Source organism: Pantherophis guttatus, chromosome 2 (genome assembly GCF_059756535.1).
Source record: "Pantherophis guttatus breed Tessera chromosome 2, ASM5975653v1, whole genome shotgun sequence".
In the NCBI taxonomy this organism is placed as follows: Eukaryota; Metazoa; Chordata; class Lepidosauria; order Squamata; family Colubridae; genus Pantherophis; species Pantherophis guttatus.
Genome location: NC_142064.1, coordinates 238,549,522 through 238,572,423, shown reverse-complemented (window position 1 = coordinate 238,572,423; position 22,902 = coordinate 238,549,522). Strand labels below are relative to the sequence as shown.

Sequence of the window (22,902 nt, the reverse complement as noted above, 5' to 3'; positions counted from 1 at the left end):
TCCTCCATTTCGAAATATAATTGTATTGTGATGGTAGTCAAATCAAATGGTAAAATGGAGTTTTTAAAATGAAATCTTAATTCTCAGATGCAAAGAGAATTTAACCAAACTTTCCTCAGTCTGGTGCACTTCAGCTTTACTGAGGTACAATGCTCAGAATTTCCCAACCAGAAATCTGATGGGTGCCAGAAAACTGAGTTGGTTTCATGTCTTTTAAACTAAGACGTGCCAATTTTAGGATTTGCTTCAGTTGTCATATGTTCTCATACCAAAATGGCAGAAAACTATGCTGTCAGGTTTCAACAGTCATAGTCAAATAGGTGTCTGAGAGTTACTAAAAAAAAGGTGTGTGTGTTATGTTTTGCTTGGGGTCACAGATTTTCTACCTCTTTCCTCATTGCTGTGGTTTGCAAATTAAAAAGAAAACTACCAATGGTTTTTGTGATATAGCAATAGCAATAGCACTTATATACTGTCCCATGGTGTTTTACAGCACTGTCTGAGTGATTTGCAAAATCAGCATATTACCCCCAACAATCTGGGTCCTCATTTTACTGACCTTGGAAGGATGTAAGGCTGAGTCAATCTTGAGCCAGTCAGGATCGAATTCCTGGCAGTGGACAGAGTTAGCCTGCAATACTGTATTCTAACCGCTATGCCACCACAGCTCCTAACGTCGGGCAAGAATTGGTTGGAATTGAGTTTTCAGCCTCTGTGTTGAATCTTAAAAAATGATTAGCATATTAGGTCCAAATGAAATGTTGTAAGTAGAATCAAGAAGGCCCTAGAACTCATGGAGCAAAGGAAAGAAATTATGAAAAGTTAGGGAACATGGATAATACGATGGAGTTTTGTCTTAAATTGGGATGCAGTAATGGACACAGAATTATGTAGTCCTGGCAAAGCTTTATGTAAAACAATGCTGTGATTCTAAACTAAGCAAGAGATCTCATTTTAAAACAGGGAGCTCTGAAGAAATATCCTGGTTCCTAACATAAGAACTTAATTCTTATTCAGACTGAGAAGCACAATTAGCATTAAGGTGTATTCTCCAGCATAGCTCTCATATCCAGTCATATGTTCGGGCTAGTTATTATTTTCTCCTGATCAAAATCACCATCTATGTACATTGGCATATATGCACGGATGATTATTGCTAGTGGTTGTTCTAAAGGAGCTTTTTCAAAAAGCAATTGGACTTGGTTTTTTCTCTTGATTTCGATTCTCATCCAAGAAGCATCTTAAATTCTGCTTCAGTTCGCTTCTTGGATGAGAAGCAAAACATATTCAAAAGAAAAAACAAAGTCCAGTTGCCTTTTGAAAAAGCATATTTGGAACAACTATGACCTGAATCTCCCTAGACAGTCATTGCCATGGAACTCCTACGACCTTCGTCTCTATCTATGATAGGTTTGGTCAAATACGGGTGCTTGGTTGTAATGTGAAAATTTCAGTTAGTACAAAATACGGAAGAAAGAATACAAATGTAAGTAGATATTATGACTATATTAAGCAAGTTTGATGTAATTGTCACTTTCTCCTACTGGCTTCTATCCCCAATTCAGGTTGCTGACATACAGTATTGTTACATTAAAAACAGATAATGCCAGATCAATCTTATTTCATTCTTCAACATAGTGACTAAATTAGTAGACCAGCGAAATACTGTGGACATAATATACTTAGATTTCAGCAAAGCATTCAACAAAGTGGACCACAACTTACTTCTTGCTAAGCTAGAAAAAAGTGGGATAGATAGCATCACCACCAGATGGATTCGTAACTGGCTGACAAACCGTATCCAGTGTGTAGTCCTTAATGGTTCTACGTCTAAATATAGGGAAGTAAGCAGTGGGGTACCACAAGGTTTCGTCTTGGATCCAGTACTCTTCAATATTTTCATAAACGGCTTAGATGAGGGAATAGAAGGGGAACTTCCCAAATTTGCAGATGATAATAAGCTAGCAGGAATAGCTAACACCCTAGAACAGTGATGGCTAAACTTTTTCTGGACCGAGTGCCCAAAGCACGCGGCCCGCCCCCCCTACATGGCTCATGTGCATGCGGTGTGCCCCCACACTCCTAACCATATGCATGCACAGCAGAGACCCCTGCATGTGCCCTACCCCCCGCGCATGCACGGCAGGGACCTGAAGACCAGCTGGTCGGTGGGAGGTGCGCACGCATGTGCAATGGAGCTGAACTGAGGCAATGGCTTGCGTGCCCACAGAGAGGGCACTGCATGCCACATCTGGCATGCATGCCATAGGTTCGCCATCATGGCCCTAGAAGATAGGGTCAGGATGGATCCAGATGGATCTTGACAGACTTGAACACTGGGCCCTATCTAACAAAATGAAATTCAATGTAGAGAAAAGTAGTCTTACACTTAGGTAAAAAAAATGAAAAGTACACATATAGATTGGGTGAAAGCAGGCTTAATAGCAGGAGCTGTGAGAAGGATTTTGGAGTCCTAGTGGACAACCAGCTAAATATGAGCCAACAGTGTGCAGCAGCAGCAGCCAAAAAAACCAATGCAATACTAAACTGCATTAACAGAGGAACACGATCAAGATCAAGTGAGGCACTAATACCACTCTATAGAGCCTTGGTAAAACCACATCTGGAATACTGCATCCAGTTTTGGTCTCGATATAGATCATAAGAAAAATATTGAGACTCTAGAAAAAGTGAAGAGAAGAGCAACCAGGATGATTAGGGGACTGGAGACTAAAACATAGGAAGAACGGTTACAGGAACTGGGCATGGCTAGTCTAGCGAAGAGAAGGACCAGGGGAGACATGATAACAGTATTCCAATATTTAAAGGGCTGCCACAGAGAGGAAGGGGTCAAGCTATTTTCCAAGGCCCCTGAAGGCCAGACAAGGAATAATGGATGGAAACTGACCAAGGAGAGAAATTTTCTGACAGTGAGAACAATCAACCAATGGAACAGCTTGCCTTCGGAAGTTGTGGGAGCTTCATCACTGGAGGCTTTCAAGAAGAGATTGGACTGCCATTTGTTGGAAATGCTGTAGGGCCTCCTGCTTGGGCGGGGGGTTGGACTACATGACCTACATGGTCCCTTCCAACACTGTTAATCTAATCTAGTCTAGTATGTAGTAGCCCTGTAGCTCTTAGAGAATTATGCCTGCTGCCTATTTTTTATCCTACCAGGCCCAGACAGGCCTATCATCACAGAGCTTTAATATTTTAATACATTATTATGTTAATTTTTTATAGTCTGGGCTGCAATGGAACATCTTAATCTACCTCTGCTGTCTGTGCTTGTATCCTTTTTATATGATGTACTTTTAATCGCTATCATGTTGACCTTTTTATATGATGTACTTTTAATCGCTATCACGTTGACTTGACCAAAGATACGTTTTAGTATAAAACAGCTCACGTGATGTATGTATCTGCTTCTATAGAACAAATTCTTTCATTTCAGTTCACATAAGAATCTTATAACAAGAACTGTGGAAGTTTATTTTTGCTGGGCATGATGCAAGTGAAATCTTTCTCAATTTGGCTTTTTTGATCACAGCAGATTTTAATTTTGTTATATGTGCGTGAATGTATATATATGTGTGTGTGTATAATTATATTTATATACATACACACACATACATACACTCATATATACATTTATTATATAAAATAATGCACAGACTAGTAAGCAAATTCATACACACACACACACACATTTACTAGTCTGTGTATTGGAAGGCTTGTTGACAACAACATTCTGTTCCTTATCTTATTTTAGTACAGGTAATGCAGTATTTAAGGTGTTGTTTTGGGATTGAATTCACTGTCAGTCATGGAAGCTTAGTAAGTGCCTTTGGTTCAATCATTCTCTCTCAGCCCAATCTATCTCATAGGAGATATTATGGGGTGAAATTGAAGGAATGAATGAAAGGCATAGGGCCATAAGAAAGGTGGGATATAAATCTATAAAAAGAAAGAAAGAAATATTTTTACTTCTTTGGTTGTTTAATCATAATATTTATTTTTGAAATGGAACTCTGAGGTATCCTCCTGATCTAGTAAGAGATATTTGAAGGCCTCAATTTGGCATTCTCCTTTTGACTTGCATACATCATTCTTTCATAAATTCACACTTTTCTCCTGTAATACTCTATGACCTGGATTATCTATGGAATATGTGGAAAGGGAAGAACTGTGGAATGGAAAAATATGCTTTTGGCAAAAGTTAGAATTGGCAGAATTCTGTGATGCTCTGCTGAATACTCACGACTTTAGCACATACCTCTGGGTGTGTAGACCGTTGCAAATATTTTAATGTATATTTTTAAAAAGAAAATAATTTTGGTGATGTGCATTTTCCCTGTGACCTTGTATGAAAAATAGAATAACATTCTTAAACAGTCATTGGATCGGGAGAATTTTGGAGAAAGTGCAGTGTAGGGGCTGGATTAATTGATGTGTGAAAAAGCCTCAAAAATGGGATCATAGCCTTAAAGCAAAAGAATTGAGATTAGTGACCCATACATACATAGGAATGTTCTTGCCTTGTTTCTCCTTTGGCCCCTTAAGTATACCTGGAAGCTGTTCCTAAAATTCAAAGTATCCTCTGGATAGTAATGAAAGCAGTTGGGAAAATGGTAACCAGAGAGGAAGAAAAAAAGCCACAGGATTTTTTTTTAATTTTTTATTTTTGGGTAAACCATTAAGTTATATTTGTTTGCATCTTGTGAAGTATGATGGCAAATGAAAGAAAAGAAGGAATCATGTTGCAATCCCAAGGAAAGATTAGTTAGAAAATATTTTGATTTAGATTGGACAAGTTACAATGAAAAATGTTTCATACAAACACTTTCCCTAATTATTTGCTACCTTGTTATTACATTTGATGGTCTATTTGACAGCTAAATATTCATTGTCACATTTGTATCATATTATTGTGCTTTTGTAGAGTAGAATGGGCACTATATGGATTATTCAGTCTTTTTCTCTTTAGTGTAAGATATATTTGATTTCGTCTAGCAGAACTACTGGTTATTGAGACAGATACATCTTTTCACATAAGAGATTCCTAGATTTTACTTTGAAAGGTAAGGCAGTAATGATGTAACCTAGTAAGTATGGAAGTTCTTGTTTATAATTATATCAAATAGAGAGGATATAATTAAACATAAAATAAACATGCATTGGAACCTTGAAATTTAGCAAAAAATATAAATCATACATTCTATGAAGTGCATTTTGTAAATATAGATGGAAAGGAGAAAAGGGCCCCAGTTCTGAGTCCTATGCCAGAATATCCCTAGTCATTATCTCTGGATTTTTTTTTAAAAAAAATCACTGTTCTGTTTTGAAAGGCAGAAGATTAGTAGAAGGATTTGTGAGTTCCCTTAACTCACATCAGGAAGCAAATTAATTTCTCTATCAGCCGTATGAGTGTTTGGAAGTAGAACCTGTCTTGATCCCAGTTAGAAAGGTAATAATATCATGCCAAGAATGTAAGCCTGTAAGTGTAGATTCCTTACCATCATCTTTAAAAAAAAGAGAGAGAGAGAGATGCAAGGATTACGAGAAGGTATGTTAATGAGGCTGTGCTATGCCAACTAGCGGATTTATAGAAAATGGTATTCTGCAACTAGCAAAGCAGTGGGGAAAAAAATAGATACATCTATTCTCTATCTCTTTTTCTTCTCCAATTTGAAACTCTAGTTTATCTGTTTTAATTTTCAAATAGATTTCACTAATGTTTAAGGAGATTTATAGCTATACTCTGTTTAATAGTAAGTGCATTGAGAACCCAATAAATAGACACATGCTCATACAAGCACATAATCAAGGGTGCAGTTCTATATATAGTTATCAAGGGTAGGATTGTATTGCAAGTAAAGACGTGCATTTGGTGTCAGTGAAAAAAAATCATGAAAAATGTTAATACAGATGAACAATTCCTACTTTGTTAATTCCACTACCACTGCAACCCTACCATGAAAGGTGAAAATGCGGGATAAAAAATACGATAAATTAAAAAATAAAATAAAAAGTATTTTCTATTGCTATATGCATTTGTATATTTTTCCCTTGCGTGTTTGCAGTTCCTTCAGTAATGAAGATAGCTAATAATAAACTGACTGCATGATATTTTACTCTAAAGCAATGTACTTTTGTATGTATTTACCCAATATATGCATTTTCATGTGAATTTGTTCATGGTTGGGGGGGAGGAGAAACTGCTTTTTTTTTTAATTTGATTTATATGCCGCCCTTCTCCGGAGACTCAGGGCGGCTTACAATGCGTTAAGCAATAGCCTTCATACTTTTGTATATTTATACAAAGTCATCTTATTGCCCCCACAATCCGGATCCTCATTTTACCTACCTTAGAAAGGATGGAAGGCTGAGTCAACCTTGAGCCTGGTGAGATTTGAACTTGCAGTAATTGCAGGCAGCTGATGTTAATAACAGTGCTTTAGTCTGCTGCACCACTATTTTAATTATGGTTATGCATCATTTTAATTATGAATTGAACTACAAATAATGTGCAGATTTTAACATGTGTGTTCGTTCTGGTTTATCTGTAAGATTCAGGTGATGTGAGCTGATTCAACTTGTGGGAAAAAATTGAGAAGCAATGAATAATTTCCTTTTCAATCAAGGACTGCAAGGAAGAATTTATTTATAGGTTTCTCTGGATAATTTTTACTTCCTTGGTTAAAGAATGAAATATAGAAAGGTTAAATTAATGTCCTTCTTCACTCCCCTGACACACTGAATAGTGGTGAGAAGGAAAGAATTTGATTGGAGTGAATAGACCTTATCTGAATCTGAAACCTTCTGATGAAAAATCTTGCTTAAGCTCAGTCCATAGGCAGGAAGAAGGACAAAAGCTGTCAGGCCCAAAGAACAACACACTGAGTTACTTCTGAGTAGTTCCTTTATTGTTGGTCATCTACAAACATAATCTTGCGAGACTAAAGAAATTATCTGCAATAATTACAGATATACTCTGTGAATTGTTAGAGAGGGTCTGACTTGCTCTCTTCCTGTCCTCCAGGTCAGTGGTAGAATTCAAATTTTTTTACTACCAGTTCTGTGGGTGTGGCTTGGTGGGCATGGTGTGGATTAGTGGGCGTGGCTTGGTGGGCATGGCAGGGGAAGGATACTGCAAAATCTCCATTCCCACCCCACTCCAGGGGAAGGATACTGAAAAATCCCATTCCCTCCCCACTCCTGGGAGAAGGATATTGCAAAATCCCCATTCCCACCACACTCTGGGGCCAGCCAGAGGTGGTATTTGCCAGTTCTCTGAACTACTCAAAATTTCCACTACCAGTTCTCCACAACCTGTCAGAACCTAATGAATAGCACCCCTGCTCCAGCTTGCTATCTCTTTGCCCTCTGGGAAAGAGCCTGTCCCTCCTGCAACTCTGGATTACATTTTATTACATCAACTGCTTTATGGGATTGCAGTGCAAGTCCCAATCTCTTTTATATATCCGTTGTGATGTTATAATCAAACATAAAGCATAAAACATTGCTTTTGTCACTCTGGCAAAAGCAAAATGCTTCTATGGATTCCCCTGTTTGAGCTGGGTTTTTGTCTTCATCATTCCTCCATCTTACTATTATGCATCTCTAATTTTAGGTGTCTGCAAAAGCTTTGGAGAATACATCTGTTTCTGTTCTGAGCAGCTTTGTTCCCTCTTTTGCAGCTTCTAATCTGTTGTGTGACAAAGGGAAATTCTTTTAAAGATGAAAATAAGATTCATGTCTCCCAATGGCACATTAATACCTGACACTTCTACAGTGGTATGCTGAAGAGTTATTGCATGGCCTGTACTATTCTGTCTGTTCATAATAGTTGGTCTTAAGAATTATTCAGGCACAACGATATAAGGAGTAGTACTGTCACTGTCATTAATAAAGTAAACTGAGAGATCTTGGGTCGGTGTTTTTTAACCTTGGCAGCTGTAAGATGGGTGGATTTCAACTCCTAGAATTCCCCAGCCAACCATTTTTAGGACTGCTAACTCTTTTATAGCCATTTTGGTAGCCAACACTTTCAGGGGCTCTTCAGGATACATAGATGTGGGAACTTACTTATAACTCAAAATATATGTTATTCTTTATACTGTCTTGATCTTCCCTTAAACATTAATAAAATCCACAATGGACTGAGAATCAGTGTCTATGCTAGATAATTGACAGCCAAGCTGAAACTTAAGTTAATTAAGGAAGAATAGCAAATGAGGGGAGGGGGGAATATTTCCCTCAAACTTCCTCAAACTCCCAAATAAATTACCCAGACCTAATCTACATATCAGAGGAGAAGGTCTGTAAACACAAATAGATTTAATTAACATGGTCTCCCAGCAGAACTGCATATTGACAAAAATAAACATCATAGATGACAGGTACAAACCCAAAGCCCTCAAGTGTCACTCTAGAATCAGCACGTACACACTTCCATACCCAGAATAAGCTTCCCCTATAAAACAGTATCTCTGTACCCCATTTTGTCTGCAGCTGCCCCCAAAGCAAAGCTCTTTGCTTTTGGGAATAAATGTTTGCCCTTTCCTCACAGCTGTCTAGATTTCATTTTTATTTATTCTTGCACAATCCTGGATCGAGTTGGAACCCCAGATTATTCTTCTAATATAGGACAGCAGGCAACTGGCATTCCTGTGAAGGAGGCCTGCATATTTAATGATGATCCAGCATGGAGGTAATTCTACATCTGTGGGAGACAATCCTTTGACTACAAAATAAATTCTGATGAAATATTAGGGGCATAGTTGTGAAGTGGCTGCAATAATTTAATTAGCCAAAAAAATTCAAGGCCAGAAAATAGCACAAAAATAGAAAGCTTTACTTTTCTTCTTAACTGGATTTATATCCACTTGCCCTGCAAAATAAATTAATTTGCCTCTTTTAAAATGTTTTGCTGTGTCCCTTGAAATCAAGTGGATTCACGTAACCCTTCCTGTAATCAATTTGTTTCTCTTAAAATGCCTACTTCCCCATTAAAAATAATTAGATATGCATAGATGCACAGAGCTATAAATACATTAATACATACATTAATACATTAATTTACTTCCCTTAAAATACTTTGTTTCCCTCATTAAAACTGAATAGATTCACAGAAAGAGAGAAAAAGTAGGGCCTTGGGTGGTGATCTTTGTATCTGAATAAACATCCCACAGAAAACAAAGCAGTCCAGTTCTAATATAGATGGAAACAGCATGAGAAATTTCAGCCTAATCAGCCAGAAATTGTATGCAAATAGGTGAGCTTGAAATAACTAGCCAAAAGCAAGGGATGTAGAATACAATCTTACTCAGCATAGACAAGAAAAAGTAGGACATTATCTATGGATTGTCTTGTTCACATAGTGCAGGGCAGGGGTGAAATGCTCCCAGTTCGGACCGGATCGCCTGATCCGGTAACGATGGCGGCAGGTAGTTCGGAGAAAAAAATCCCTGCGCACACCCCCACCACCACCATGCCCAGCTGAACCGCACAATCATCAGAGGCTTTTTTTTTTAACTTTTAAAAGCATTTTTTCTACAACCTCTTCCGACAAAAAAATGCTTTTAAAAGTAAAAAAAAAAGCCTCTGATGATTGCGCGGCTCAGCTGGGATCGTCAGAGGCTTTTTAAAGTATTTTTTTCTGCAACCTCTTGGCCGAAGAGGTGGTTAAAAAAATGCTTTGAAAAGTCTCTGACGATCCCAGCTGAGTTGCCTGATCGTCAGAGGCTTTTCAAAGCATTAGAAAAAATGCTTTGAAAAGTTAAAAAAAAAAAAGCTGGCCATGCCCACGCAGTCACATTACCCCCCCTCCACCAAGCCACGCCACTTAGCTTTGAATCCTTTAATCATCCTTGTTTCCTTTCTCTTATTTCTTTTCTGTTTGTTTGAATCATTCTTAAAATGTGATGCCCCAAACCTGAATCTGAAATCATGGTGAGCTCTGACTCATGCATATAAATATGGTATTATTACTTTCTTCGCTTTGAGATTGGAACTTCTGTTGATTTAGTCTAAAGTTGCATATGTGTTTGTTTGTTTGTTTTTTGCAGCCAAATTACTCCATTGAATCAAAACTAACTAGTATCACAATTGTACTTTCACAAGTACTATTACTAAGCCAAGTATTCCCCTTTCTGTATTCCTGGATTCCATTTTTGTTTCCTTTATGAAGAACTTTGCAATTGTCTTGTTAAGTTTCGTTCCATTATTTTCTGTCCATTGTTTTGAATTTTATTTCTCTTTTCTAGGTTATTAGCCACCCCTCATAATTCTGTGTCATCTGAAGATTAGCTAAACTTTTCTCTAAATTTGGAATCCTAAACTAATTTTTCAAGCATCCCACTCGGTATATTCCAAATTGAAGAATTATAGAATCATTCCACTTTGATGAGGAACCACTGATATAAATAGTACATTAATGAATTAATATAAATTACGTGTACTTTATAGAAATTATATGCAGTTATGCGTTCAGCTATGCATTAATTTAATTGTCCTGGTGTATATCACAACCTTAATCATCTTGCTAATCTGAATGTCATGGGATACTTGGTCAAATATTTGCAAATCCACACTGACCTCTGGCAATTAATTCATCATTTTTAAGATGTTTATAGGTCAATTGATCTAGGAAGTACTCTGAAAATTCCCAGGTACTTGCAATTTTGTGGGTTGAGACAAATGAATACTTTCATATTTTCTTTGCCATCTGTTTGCCATATTCATTGAGTTAACTAGTATTCTGATTCCTTTCCTTTTTATTTCGAACGTATCTAAAAAGCTTTTTTATTTTATTTTGAGCATCCTTCCCCAACCAGAATTGATTTTGGAGCCTTAGCCCAATATAATATAATATTCTGCCTTTTTAATATTTCCTTCTAGGAGAGGGGTGGTTGCTAACTTTCTACAATACGCTTACTTAAAATAACATTCCTAGTTTCTTCTAAAGTGCACAGGTCTATTTGAGACCCCCAGATCAGGAATTTGAGATGCCACATAGACAGGATTCAGAAGCAACTACTAGAAATCATGTTCATCATGCACTGTCCAACACTCTTACTAACTGTAATATGATGCAACTCATCTTGTGGTAGAAATCCATTGTCCATATTATTTAGATCGTGTTTTCAGAATCCAAGTCTCTCATCTGCATCATTTCTGAAGCCAATCATTTATCTGCATTATGCTTCTTTCTCTTTTAGTCTCTATCACTCTTGGACCAAAAAGATTGACAAGACTATCTGAGCACTCAGATACCTTCCTTCCTTCCTTCCTTCCTTCCTTCCTTCCTTCCTTCCTTCCTTCCTTCCTTCCTTCCTTCTCTTCTGTTTCCTCCCTCTTCATTCTCCCTTCTTTTTCCTTCATGCTCTCTTCCCATCTTTCTTTCTTTTTCTTTCCTCTTTCCTCTTTCCCTTTCTCCTTTCCTGTTCCTTCTTGGATGCTCAAATGCAAAAGGGAAAACATTTCTCTTTTTCTTTTACTTTGTTTTGCTAGTACAAAACCTCACTGGCAGAGGTTTTCACCTCTGCCAGTGAAAATGGAGCCTGGGCGGGTGCATGCACCCCCCCGGGCACCATTTTTGGCCTGGACAGCCTCCTGCAGCCCTCTGCCAGCCCCGTTTTTGGCATGGATGGCCTCCTGCAGCCTTTTGCCAGTGAAAATGGAGCCTGGAGCCCCCTGCGCATGGTCCCCCCAGACTCCATTTTCACTGGCAGAGGCACCGCGGGCCGGTCCTTCACTGTTTCCATTGCTGCCTCGCCATGGCCAGAATTAAGCAGCCCATGGGCAAGATCTGGCCTGCGGGCCTTGAGTTTGACACCCCTGCCATAGAGGGACTTGAAAGAACAGGTTAGGGATGGAAAAATGCTATCCATATGGTCTATCAACCAGGAATCCTGATTGTTTCAGTGCTACTTTTGTTGACTGACCATGTTCCCAATAGAATGAAGCTCTGCTGTTTTTTTAAGCAAAACATGCAAAACGAATAAGATACAGCCGATGAACATTTGGCATTGATTATGACATTAGAGGCATAATCAGCGTATGTGAAGAGCATGATCAGAGTCAAAACCACCAAAGGGGAAAGGGGCTTGAGCAAGCCAAGACTTTCACGTTCACCCTGTGGCTACTTTCCATATTCCGTGGAAGGAGTTCAGCCTGTATTTTAATGCACTGTTCTTAAGCGGAGGAAGAATCTTATTTTAAAATATTAAAACATGTGGAAATATATTTGTTTTTAATCTTTGTTATAGGTAGAAAAGAAAGGTATGAATTGCCTGAGTTATCTCTATCTAAAGGAAAAGTCCTACCGATATAACCTAGAGTGTATAATGATTAATGATTATTGTCATTCATAATGATTTACATCATCATTGTCAGAAATGAAGAAAATTAACTTGCATATCCCATCCAAATTTCTAAGGAGTCCACCAATTTTTTTTAAAATTGTCAAAGAATACAAGTTTTAACACCAAACTGATTAGTTTCAATGCACCCATAGCATCAAGAAAAAGGGAAAAGCTGGATTCAACTCTGATGAATATAGGAAATGCACTGGGTTTTTTTTTAAGATAGAGGAAATAAGACCACACATTTCTGAGACTTCTGTTCAGGGGTGAAATGCTCACAGTTCGGACCAGATCGGGCGATCCGGTAGCAATTGTGGCAGGTGGTTCAGAGAACCATCGGTAACAATGGCGGTGCGAGGCTCCGCCCACCTGCCCGGGTGTCGTTACTTCCTGCTTTTAAAAAGTAAAAAATAGGCTCTGACGATCGCGCGGCACAGCTGTGATTGTCAGAGCCTTTTTTTTACCTTTTAAAAGCATTTTTTACAACCTATTTGCCCGAATAGGTTGTAAAAAAATACTTTAAAAAGTTTTTTAAAAAAGTTGGCCACGCCCATCCTGCCACCGGTAGTAACAAATTTTATGTTTCACCACTGCTTCTGTTGCGTTCCGTCCTAATTTACGGAGCCATATATAAATCTGTATCTTGATGGGCATTTTGGAGACATGATAAAATAAAAATGGTTATTTTTTTTCATTTTTCCTGATTTACCGCTGCATAGTGTAGAGAGGTGTTTGAAGTATCAACAGGCAGAATTGTTGCGCATCTTCAGCCTGTCTTTAGCGTCCCTGCAAGTAATAGAGAGATGCACTAATATGCGTTCAAGCAAGCCTGTCGTGTCATCCCTAACACCCAAATCTCTCAGTTTCCTACCTAGACTAAATTGATAGCTACAGATTTTACATATGTTAAGAAGAAATCCTTCTTAGGTCACTTGATTTTATAATGTGAAAATGTGCTCCAAAGATTTTGTTCCTTAATTTTGACTGGGATTGCTATCTTGCACTGTTCTGTCAGAATTCTAATAAAAGGTTCTAATAAAAGTTAAAACAGAACAAGCAAGTCTGAAACTAGTCCATTGTTAATCTGTTCTGCAGTTGGCAGATTATAGGTTTGGAATTTTGTGATTCCAAGTTTCCCCAATTTAAAATCAACTCTAGTTGACATCCATGGATATATTCTTGTAGTTTTCTTGGCAACAGTATGGGCATAGTTGGCATTTGCCCCAGAGGTGGGATTCAGCCGGTTCAGTCAGGTTCGTACCAACCAGTATTGGCGATTGCGGGAGGCTCCGCCCACCCGCCCAGACTTAATGCGTGAGCAAAGAGCATACACAGAAGGCTGTGCACATGTGCAGAGGAGGCATGTGCACCCACATTTACGAACCGGTAGGGAAGGTAAGTAAATCCCACCTCTGATTTGCCCTCATCTAGGATATTTCTTTGATTTCCCAGTCTAGCCTACAGCCATTGTATTTTAGGGTACAAACTATTCAAAAGAAACAGACCTAACAAAAAAGGAGGTGGAGTTGCATTATATAAAAAAGATCACTGCATCTCTACAGAAATACACAAAACCAAGGATGAAAACCTCCTAGAATCCATATCGGTCAATATAAAAGGGAAAAAAAACTGACATTGTTATAGGCAAATACTGCAGGCCACCCAAACAAGCAGAAGCAATAGATGAACTCTTTGCTAATCAATTAACAAATTTATGTAGGGAACATACCACAGTAGTTGTGGGAGACTTTAACTACCTTGATATCAACTGGGAGACAAACTCTGCAGCAAGTGGGAGATAGAACAGATTCCTAACCAACTTAACTGACAACTTTGTCATCCAAAAGGTAGAGGAGGGAACTAAAGGAAAAATTATAATAATTCTTACTAATAGAGAAGAAGTGATAGAGGGCATTGAAGTCGCCAGAACCTTGGGCGAGAGTGATCACGTCATACTGGAATTCAATTAATGCAAACACAAGCAATAGAATATAATCTAACCAGTGTCTTAAATTTTAAAAGAGCTGATTTTAACAAACTCAGAGAGAGGCTAAGCAAAATTTCATGGATAAAAATCCTAAAGGGGAAAACAACTCAAGAAGCATGGAAAACACTGAAAAATATGATCATAAAAGCCCAGTTCAACACAATACCACTAAAAAAGAAAAATAACAAATCCAAGAAGAAACCAGCCTGGTTGCACAAAGATCTTTCCAATAAACTGAAAGACAAGAAGGATCAGTACAAAAAATAGAAAGAGGGACACATAACGAAGGCAGAATATCAGCAGATACCCAGAATCTGCAAAGAGAAAGTCAGGAAAGCAAAGGCTCAGAATGAACAAAGACTTGCAACAAAAGTCAAAGATAACAAAAAAAGTTTCTTCCAACATATAAATAACAAGAAAAAAAAAAATCAAGGAAACAGCCAGTCCACAAAAGAGAGAAGATGGCAAGGAAATTAACAGGCAGCAGAGAGAAAGCAGAGCCGCTTAATTTCATTATTTGCATTAGTATTCACACAAAAAGAAAATGTAGCCCAACCTACCAAATGCCTGTAAAAGACAGACTAGAAATAAAAGTTAAAATAAGCAAGAAAATGGTAAGAGACCTTGATAAATATAAATCAGTGGGACCTGATGGATTACACCCCAGCGTTCTGAAGGAGCTAGCAGATGTTTTCTCAGAACCATTGTATTATATCTTTAAAAAATCTTGGAGAACTGGGGAACTACCAGAGGATTGAAAAAGAACTGATATGGTTCCCACCTTCAAAAAAGGAAAAGAAAAAACAACAACAACTAGACCCAGGAAACTACAGACCAATCATCCTAACATGTTCACAGATCTGTGGACATCTAGAATAAGGTGACCAGATTTTAACATTGGTAAAGAGGGACATTGTGGGCGTGGCTTATTGTGTGGGCATGGCTTGGAGGCCATGTGACTGGGTGGGCGTGGCTAGCTGGTCATGTGACCGGGTGGCCATGGCTATGTGTATAGGGACTACTCAGAGGGCTGAAAAGTCATTTCTGACAGGTCCTCACACTTTTGACTGGTCCCCACACTTATGACCATCCTCACATTTATGCCCGTGCAGCATTCTTAACAACCATGTCACTCATTTCACAACTGCTTCTCTTCACCATGATGACAAGATAGGGCAAAAATGTAAAATGTGAGGACAGTCGTAAATTCGAGGACTGGTCAAAAGTGTGAGGACCAGTCAAAAATAACTTTTTCAGCCCTCTGAGTAGTCCATATGCATTAAAGGATACAGCAATAGAGAGGGATGAAGGAAGAGAAATTAGAGTAGGAGTGAGGGTAAGAGAGGGAGGAAGAGAGGAGGAGGAGGAGAAAGGAAGAGGAAGTAGGGAGGAGAAAAAGAGGGTGGGGGGAAGAGAAAGTAAGAAGGAAAGAAAAGAGAGAGGTGGTAGGTTTGAGGAGAAAGATTGCTGTACAATAAAAAAGATGAACGGGAAGAAAGCCAACCCCAAACAAATATAAAGATATTAAGATAAAGAATGAATTGTTAAACTTTAAAGAATAAAAGAGAACAAATATGAATAAATAGCAGTAATTAGAAACATACATACAAACATACAATGTATTTTCTTTGAACAGAATATTTGGCTGGTTCACAAATTTAAACAGCGTTTAGTCATTTCAATTAAATTTACAATTTCTATATTTCCTTTTTGCCATATTTATTCCTCATCTATTTTTTTAAAAAACCAATATTACCCTTCATCCTCATCTCTAATCTTAATCAAATTCAATTTTTCCCTTCTATTCTATATTATACCCCTTCCCATTGTCATCTATTTTTATATCCATCCTCACATTGGTTAATTATGTAATTATGTAATACAGTTGTTTAATACAAATTCAACATTTTAATATAAATCAATTAGTTATATAACTATCTTTTTTGTATATTAATCAATATGAACATGAATATTCCAATTATTTCCATGCAATCCAATTTCTTACAAATCAATTAATTATATCTATCAATAATAATAAACCAAATAATTTCCCCCATATATACCTCCAAACCACAACTTAATTGCTGGGTCACCCGCCCCTCCTCCCATCCGCGCGGCATCAGCCTACCCTAGCCCAGGGCTGGGCAATTGTGGCTCTTTTACAACGTTTGGACTTCAACTCCCGCCGAGCCCATTCTGGGGAATTGTGGAGAATTCTGGGAGTTGAAGTCCACAAGTCTTAAAGCTGCCAAGGTGGGAGACATCAAGCATGAGGCTGGCCAAGTATCCTCCTTGAGAGACAACAGTTGAACATCAGGAGAGCTGTAAGAGGGCAGGGCTACATTTGGAAATTTTCGCATTTTTGCAGGTGGTGCATTACGATCTGGTGTCTGCAATGGAGAGCAAAATCCGGCTTCTTCTCTCCGCTGTAAGGGCAGCATCAGGATTCCACCTTGGTATATTTGCAGCACAAGGCAGCCCTCCTCTCCTGTCGCTTGGGACTCGGAGCGGTAAACAGCGTCTGGTTCGGGGAGCAGCCGGATTTTGCTCTCCATTGCTCTCTCGGCCCCCTGCAAGCTCTCGTCTCTCGAGGAACGCTCCCTGAAATGGCGCGGGAAACTTTGGTTGGGCTTCTCGAGAGATGAGAGCTTGCAGGGGACCGAGAGAGCAATGGAGAGCAAAATCCGGCTGCTCCCTGAACCAGACGCTGTTTACCGCTCCGAGTCGGCAGGAAACGAGGGCTGCCTTGCACCGCAAATATACCAAGGTTTTTTTTTTTTAACACTGATCAGCTGTAGGTCGGCCCTTTGAAGCCCCGCGGCAAGAGTTCAAACAGTTTTTTTTCCCTCTAGCCATCAGCGGGGACTCAGGAGGCAGAATGAAAAATCGGGACTTTTTTAAAACGCCGCGGGATGCGGGACAAATTGCTCAAAAGCGGGACTGTCCCGCCAAAAGCGGGACGTCTGGTCACCTTAATCTAGAAATAAATACAGTTATAACTAATAGCCAGCATGGGTTTGTTAAAAACAGATCATGCCAAACCAAACCTATTTCATTCTTTGATAAAGTGACTAATTAGCAGACCAGAAATGCTGGGGACATAGTATACTTAGACTTCAGCAAGGCATTTGACAAAACAGACCACAACCTACTACTTGGTAAGCTAGAAAAATGTGGGATAGATAGCATGACAACCAGATGGATTTTTAACTGGCTGACAAACTGTACTCAACGAGTAGTCTTTAATGGTGCTACATCTACATGGAATGAAGTAAGCAATAGGGTACCACAAGGTTCTGTCCTAGGCTCAGGACTCTTCAATATCTTCATAAATGACTTAGATGAGGTAATAGAAAGGGACCTCATCAAATTTGCAGATGACACTAATCTGGCAGGAATAGCCAACCCCCAGAAGACAAGCTCAGGATCCAAAAAGATCTTACAGACTTAAACAATGGGCCCTATCCAAGAAAATGAAATTTAATGTGGAGAAAAACGAAGTTTTACACCTGGGCAGGAAAAACCAGAGGTACAAATACAGATTAGATGAAACCTGGCTCAAAAACAAAATTACTTAAACATGAGTCAGCAATGTACAGCAGCCGCCAAAAAAGCTAGTACAATTGGCTGTATAAACTGAGGCTTAGAATCAGAATCATGAAAATCATCATCAAAATCAAAACCACATGAAGTATTAGTACTGCTTTATAAAGCTTTAGTAAGGCCATACCTGGAATACTGCATCCAATTTTGATCACCACATTACAAAAAAGATGTTGAGACTTTGGAAAAAGTGCAAAGAACAGCAACTAAGATGATTAAAGGTCTGGAGACTAAAACATATGAAGAATGGTTACAGGTTTTGGGTTTGGCTAGTCTAGAGGAAAGAAGGACTAGGGGGGGACATGATATCAGTATTCCAGTATTTGGAAAATTGCTTCAAAGAGGAGGGGGTCAATTTATTTTCCAAACCACCAAAAAGCAAGACAAGAAACAATGGATGGAAACTAATCAAGGAGAGAAGCAACCTGGAATTAAGGAGAAACTTTCTAACAGTGAGGATAATTAACCAGTGGAACAGAAGTTGCCTTCAGACGTTGTGGTGCTTCATCACAGGAGGTTTTTAAGAAGAGACTGGACAGTCACTTTCTGAAACAGTATAGGATCTCCAGTTTGAGGAGGGAGCTGGACTAGAAGACCTCCAAAGCAGGGGTGAAATCCAGCAGGTTCTGACAGGTTCTGGAGAACCAGTAGCGGAAATTTTGAGCAGTTCGGAGAACCGGCAAATACCACCTCTGGCTGGCCCCACAGTGGGGTGGGAATGGAGATTTTGCAATATACTACCCTCAGGAGTGGGGAGGGAATGGTGATTTTGCAATATCCTTCCCCCAGGAGTGGGGAGGGAATGGGGATTTTGCAGTATCATTCCCCTGGGGTGAGGTTAGGGTTGCCAGGTCTGCTTCCAAAAAATAGCAGACAAGCAGGGGGGTGGGGGGTTAAGTAGTAAAAAAATAAAAACTTTTTTACAATTAAATTATATATTTTCTTACAAACATTTTAACACGTATTAAAATAATCACTTCAAAACTTTACTTAAAATTCAAAACATCAAATATATTATAATAATATGTAAAATATTAAATTACATTTTAATTTCATCATAAAGCTTTTGAATAAAAAAAAGTCCACTATTTTGTGAAAAAAAATAGTGAACATAATGTGAAAAAAGCAGACTGTCCGCTCAAATAGTGGACACCTGGCAACATTAGGTGGGGTGCAAATGGAGATTTTGCAGTATCCTTCCCCTGCCACGCCCACTAAGCCACAGAACTGGTAGTAAAAAAATTGGATTTCACCACTGCTCCAAAGTCCCTGATTCTGATCCACATTTATATATATATTTTAAAAAATATTTTTCTTTAATATAAGCAAAGAAAGGAATATAAAAGACATGAATGCCAGTAAAGCAAAACCACATATAAAAATAAATAAAGCAACCTAAGAAACAAAAAAGATAAACCAAATACAGCAAAAATTCAAAAGTAACCACATCAATACAATTTGTATTCTGGTCACACATAACGATATAACCCGGCTTTTCCTTTTCCCACAATAAATAACCAGTTCAAAGGCTAAGATTGACATATTTCATCAAACTTCTTGAATCTGGAACACAAGTATTTTTTTCTAGAAACATATGATGATCATTTTGGCCAAATGATCCAAACACAGCAAATTCAGAATTCTTCATAAAAAACTTCCCTTTTTGTAATATTATTTATCAACATTTTGATACCATTACTTCTTAACTGATTTACTTATTTCTCACTATGATAAGAATATTCAATCAACAAAAAGCTATTAAGAGATATGACCAAGGCAACTGTATTCATATATCTTCAGATGGATTGATTTTTGACAAATTAACTTGCTTTGAGGATTTTAAAAAAGATTGAACATGTTAAAACCTGATATAATTGATTCTGTAGCATAGAAAAATCTATTTCTCTCTTCTATATTTCTTGTACATTATCCATATTTATATTGTGTGGTGCCTTTGAATCAGTATTCACTCTTGGCAAATTACTGGCTATGTCACTGCAATTTTATTGACAATATTTTTCAGAAGGGGTTTGCCATTGCTTACTTCCTAGGGCTGAGAGAGTGTCTGGCCCAAGGTAGACAACTGGCTTCCTGCCAAAGGTGAGACTAAAAATCATGCACTCTCAATTTCTACCTGATGCTTCCACCATTACACCAAACTAGGTCACATATTTATATTAGTAACATTTACTTTTGGTTGTAAAACTCAACTATTGTTTTAGCTTCTATAAGTAAACATTTTAAGTAATAAGTAAACAACTGTCTACTGTGGATCTCACCCCATTCCTTTTTTTTTACAAACTTTATTAAACATAAAAAGATAAAATATCAAATCAAGTACATACAAAATACATTTATATTCACCTCATAAAATAGAAAAACAATACAGAACAAAACAAATTAAATGTATGTATGTATGTGTATTTATATATATTCTTACTTCTTCGTAGGATTTATGTGTGTTTTTCCTCTAGCCAGGTTTTTCCTACGTAACCAAGGTTTTTCTGCAGCCCTAGCTCTAGGGCTGCAGAAAAACCTTGGTTACGTAGGAAAAACCTGGCTATAGGAAAAGCGCATATATATATAGTGACTTATTACATCATTTATCTTATTGACGGTGCTTGTTTATTAATTTTATTTTCTTATAGAATTTTACATTTACTCTCCTTTCTTTTGACTTATCCAATCGTACCATCTATTCCATACAGTATAATATTTTGAATCTACCTTGTCTTTTAACTCAAATGTTAATTTATCCATTTCTGCACAATTGTAAATTTTTTGGATTACTAGATGATCTGTTGGCAATTGATCCGTTTTCCAATGTTGCGCTAATGCCAATCTGGCTGCCGTAATTATATGTAATATTAAATATTTTGTTTCTTTGCTATGGTTTCCTTTGATCATGCCTAATAGAAAAATTTCTGGTTTCAACTGTATTTCCTCTGCTGATATTTCTGTTAGCAAGTTTTTATTTTTTCCCAGTATTTCCTAATTTTTGGGCAAAGCCACCAGACATGAAAGAATGTGCCCTGTGCTTGTTTACATTTTCAACAAGTTGGGTTTAAGTTCGGATACATCTTTGCTAACCCCATTCCTAAAGGTCCGTAAAGGGGGCGTGCATAAGCGCACTAGCGTCCCTACCATCCCTGTCCTACTGTCCCCATTTATTTGTATTAATTTCCTTCATTCATGTCCATGTTCATATTCATACCTGCTGTCTTATACATGTTTGACAAACAAACAAACTACCTAACTAACTAACTAACAAATAATTTTTTTCAGTGCATTTGCAATCATAAGGTTTCTGAACCAGGCAATGCATTTGATGAAAAGAAAGCCATAACAAATGCTTTAACTCACTGTATTGCCATTCAGCATTTTTTTTTTTTTGTAAATTATATGTTTTTATAACTTTCAGCTTTCAGTTTAAAAAGTTTCTGTAATAATTACATTATTAAGGGCGACAATCCTTTTTACCCAGTATTCTCCCCTTTTGAGGGGGAAGGGTGTCCCTTCAAGTCAGTTTTGACTCCTGGCAGCTAGACCAGTCTACAGTTTTCTTAGTGAGATATCAGAAATGGTTTGTCATTGCCCGCTTCCTAAAGCTGTGAGATAGCGACTGGCCCAAGCTCATCAAGTTGGCTTCATTTAAGGCGAGACTAGAACTCACAGCCTCCCAGTTTCCAGCCCGATGTCTTAACCACTATGCCAAACTGGCTCTCTCCTCCTCTGTTCCCTTCACCTTTTACCTGACATTTTAAAATAAAGATTATTTCAAAGAATCAGTGATACCACAAGGTCCCAGGCAGAAGCAATTATAAAACAGAAATAGAATTATCATTTTAAAGTAAGTCAATTTGTATAGCTGCCCATCACTCCTAAGTGACTCTGAGTGGCTCATGATAATTAAAAAGAACTAAATAAAACAAGTTGAAAACAAATGCACGAATACATAAAAAACATCAATAAAAATTAATGCAGAATCAGTGGCAGAATCCATCACTAAGTCACATTCAATGCAACCATTGTATAAGCTCTCTACTACCCTGGTTGCCCAAAAATATGACCTACCCTGAAAACAACCCTAGCCTGATATAATGCACCTAATATAAGCCCTACCCCAAAAAAGAAGCCCTAGTTAAGCCCCACCCACAATCTGGTTGTATGAGGTGGGGTGAGGCGTAGGCGTAGGTGTAAAAATCTAGCTAGGGTGGGGATGAAGGAGTGAAGCTGCCCCACGCGCCCTGAACCTGCTTACCTTAACACCGCCACAGCTAGGCCTTCCACCCCCCATGGACATGTGAAGAAGAAGTCGCAGGAATGTGACAGGTGTCAGGGCGTGGGAGGCCTAGCTGCGGCGGTGCTTAGGTAAGCGAGTAAGACATCTCCCGAAAATGAGACCTGGTGCTTATTTTGGGGACGAAAAGAAAATAAGACTGGGTCTTATTTTTGGGGAAACACGCTGTTAACAGACCCCATGAAAGATGGCAATACCATGTCTTCAGGGCCTTTCTGAAGGCTGCGAAAATTGAAGGCAATCTCAGGTCTATGTTCCAAAGTCTCTTCCTGGGTGCTGCCAGATGATACTCTTTCATAAATGGGACACATAAAATGCACCTCTTGTGAAACCTAATGGGACAAGTAGATGTCCACCAGATAAATGTCAAATTTTGTTATTTCCTACATTTTGAGTTTATTACAGAACAGCCATGGGCACTTTATAGCCCCTTTATAGCTCCTATATCCAGCCCTTTGACTGTCCCAGTCCGGCCCAGAGGGATTGCTTTTATTTTGAAGGTGATTGCTATTTTTCCCCCAGTTTAGTATAGGCGTGCATGCATGTCTACACACCTTCACAGCCCTAGTAGTTTAGCCCTCCACAACAGTACCAGTTTCTCTCGTGGCCCCTTGGGAAAAGTAATTATCCATTCCTGTCACTAA

At 38.3% G+C, this 22,902-nt stretch overlaps 1 protein-coding gene across 5 annotated transcripts in view; it reads left to right on the top strand.

The window, feature by feature from the left end:
- The window catches only part of MITF (melanocyte inducing transcription factor), a 188,206-nt gene that overhangs the window by 116,555 nt on the left and 48,749 nt on the right, over window positions 1–22,902 (top strand). The window lies entirely within an intron of this gene.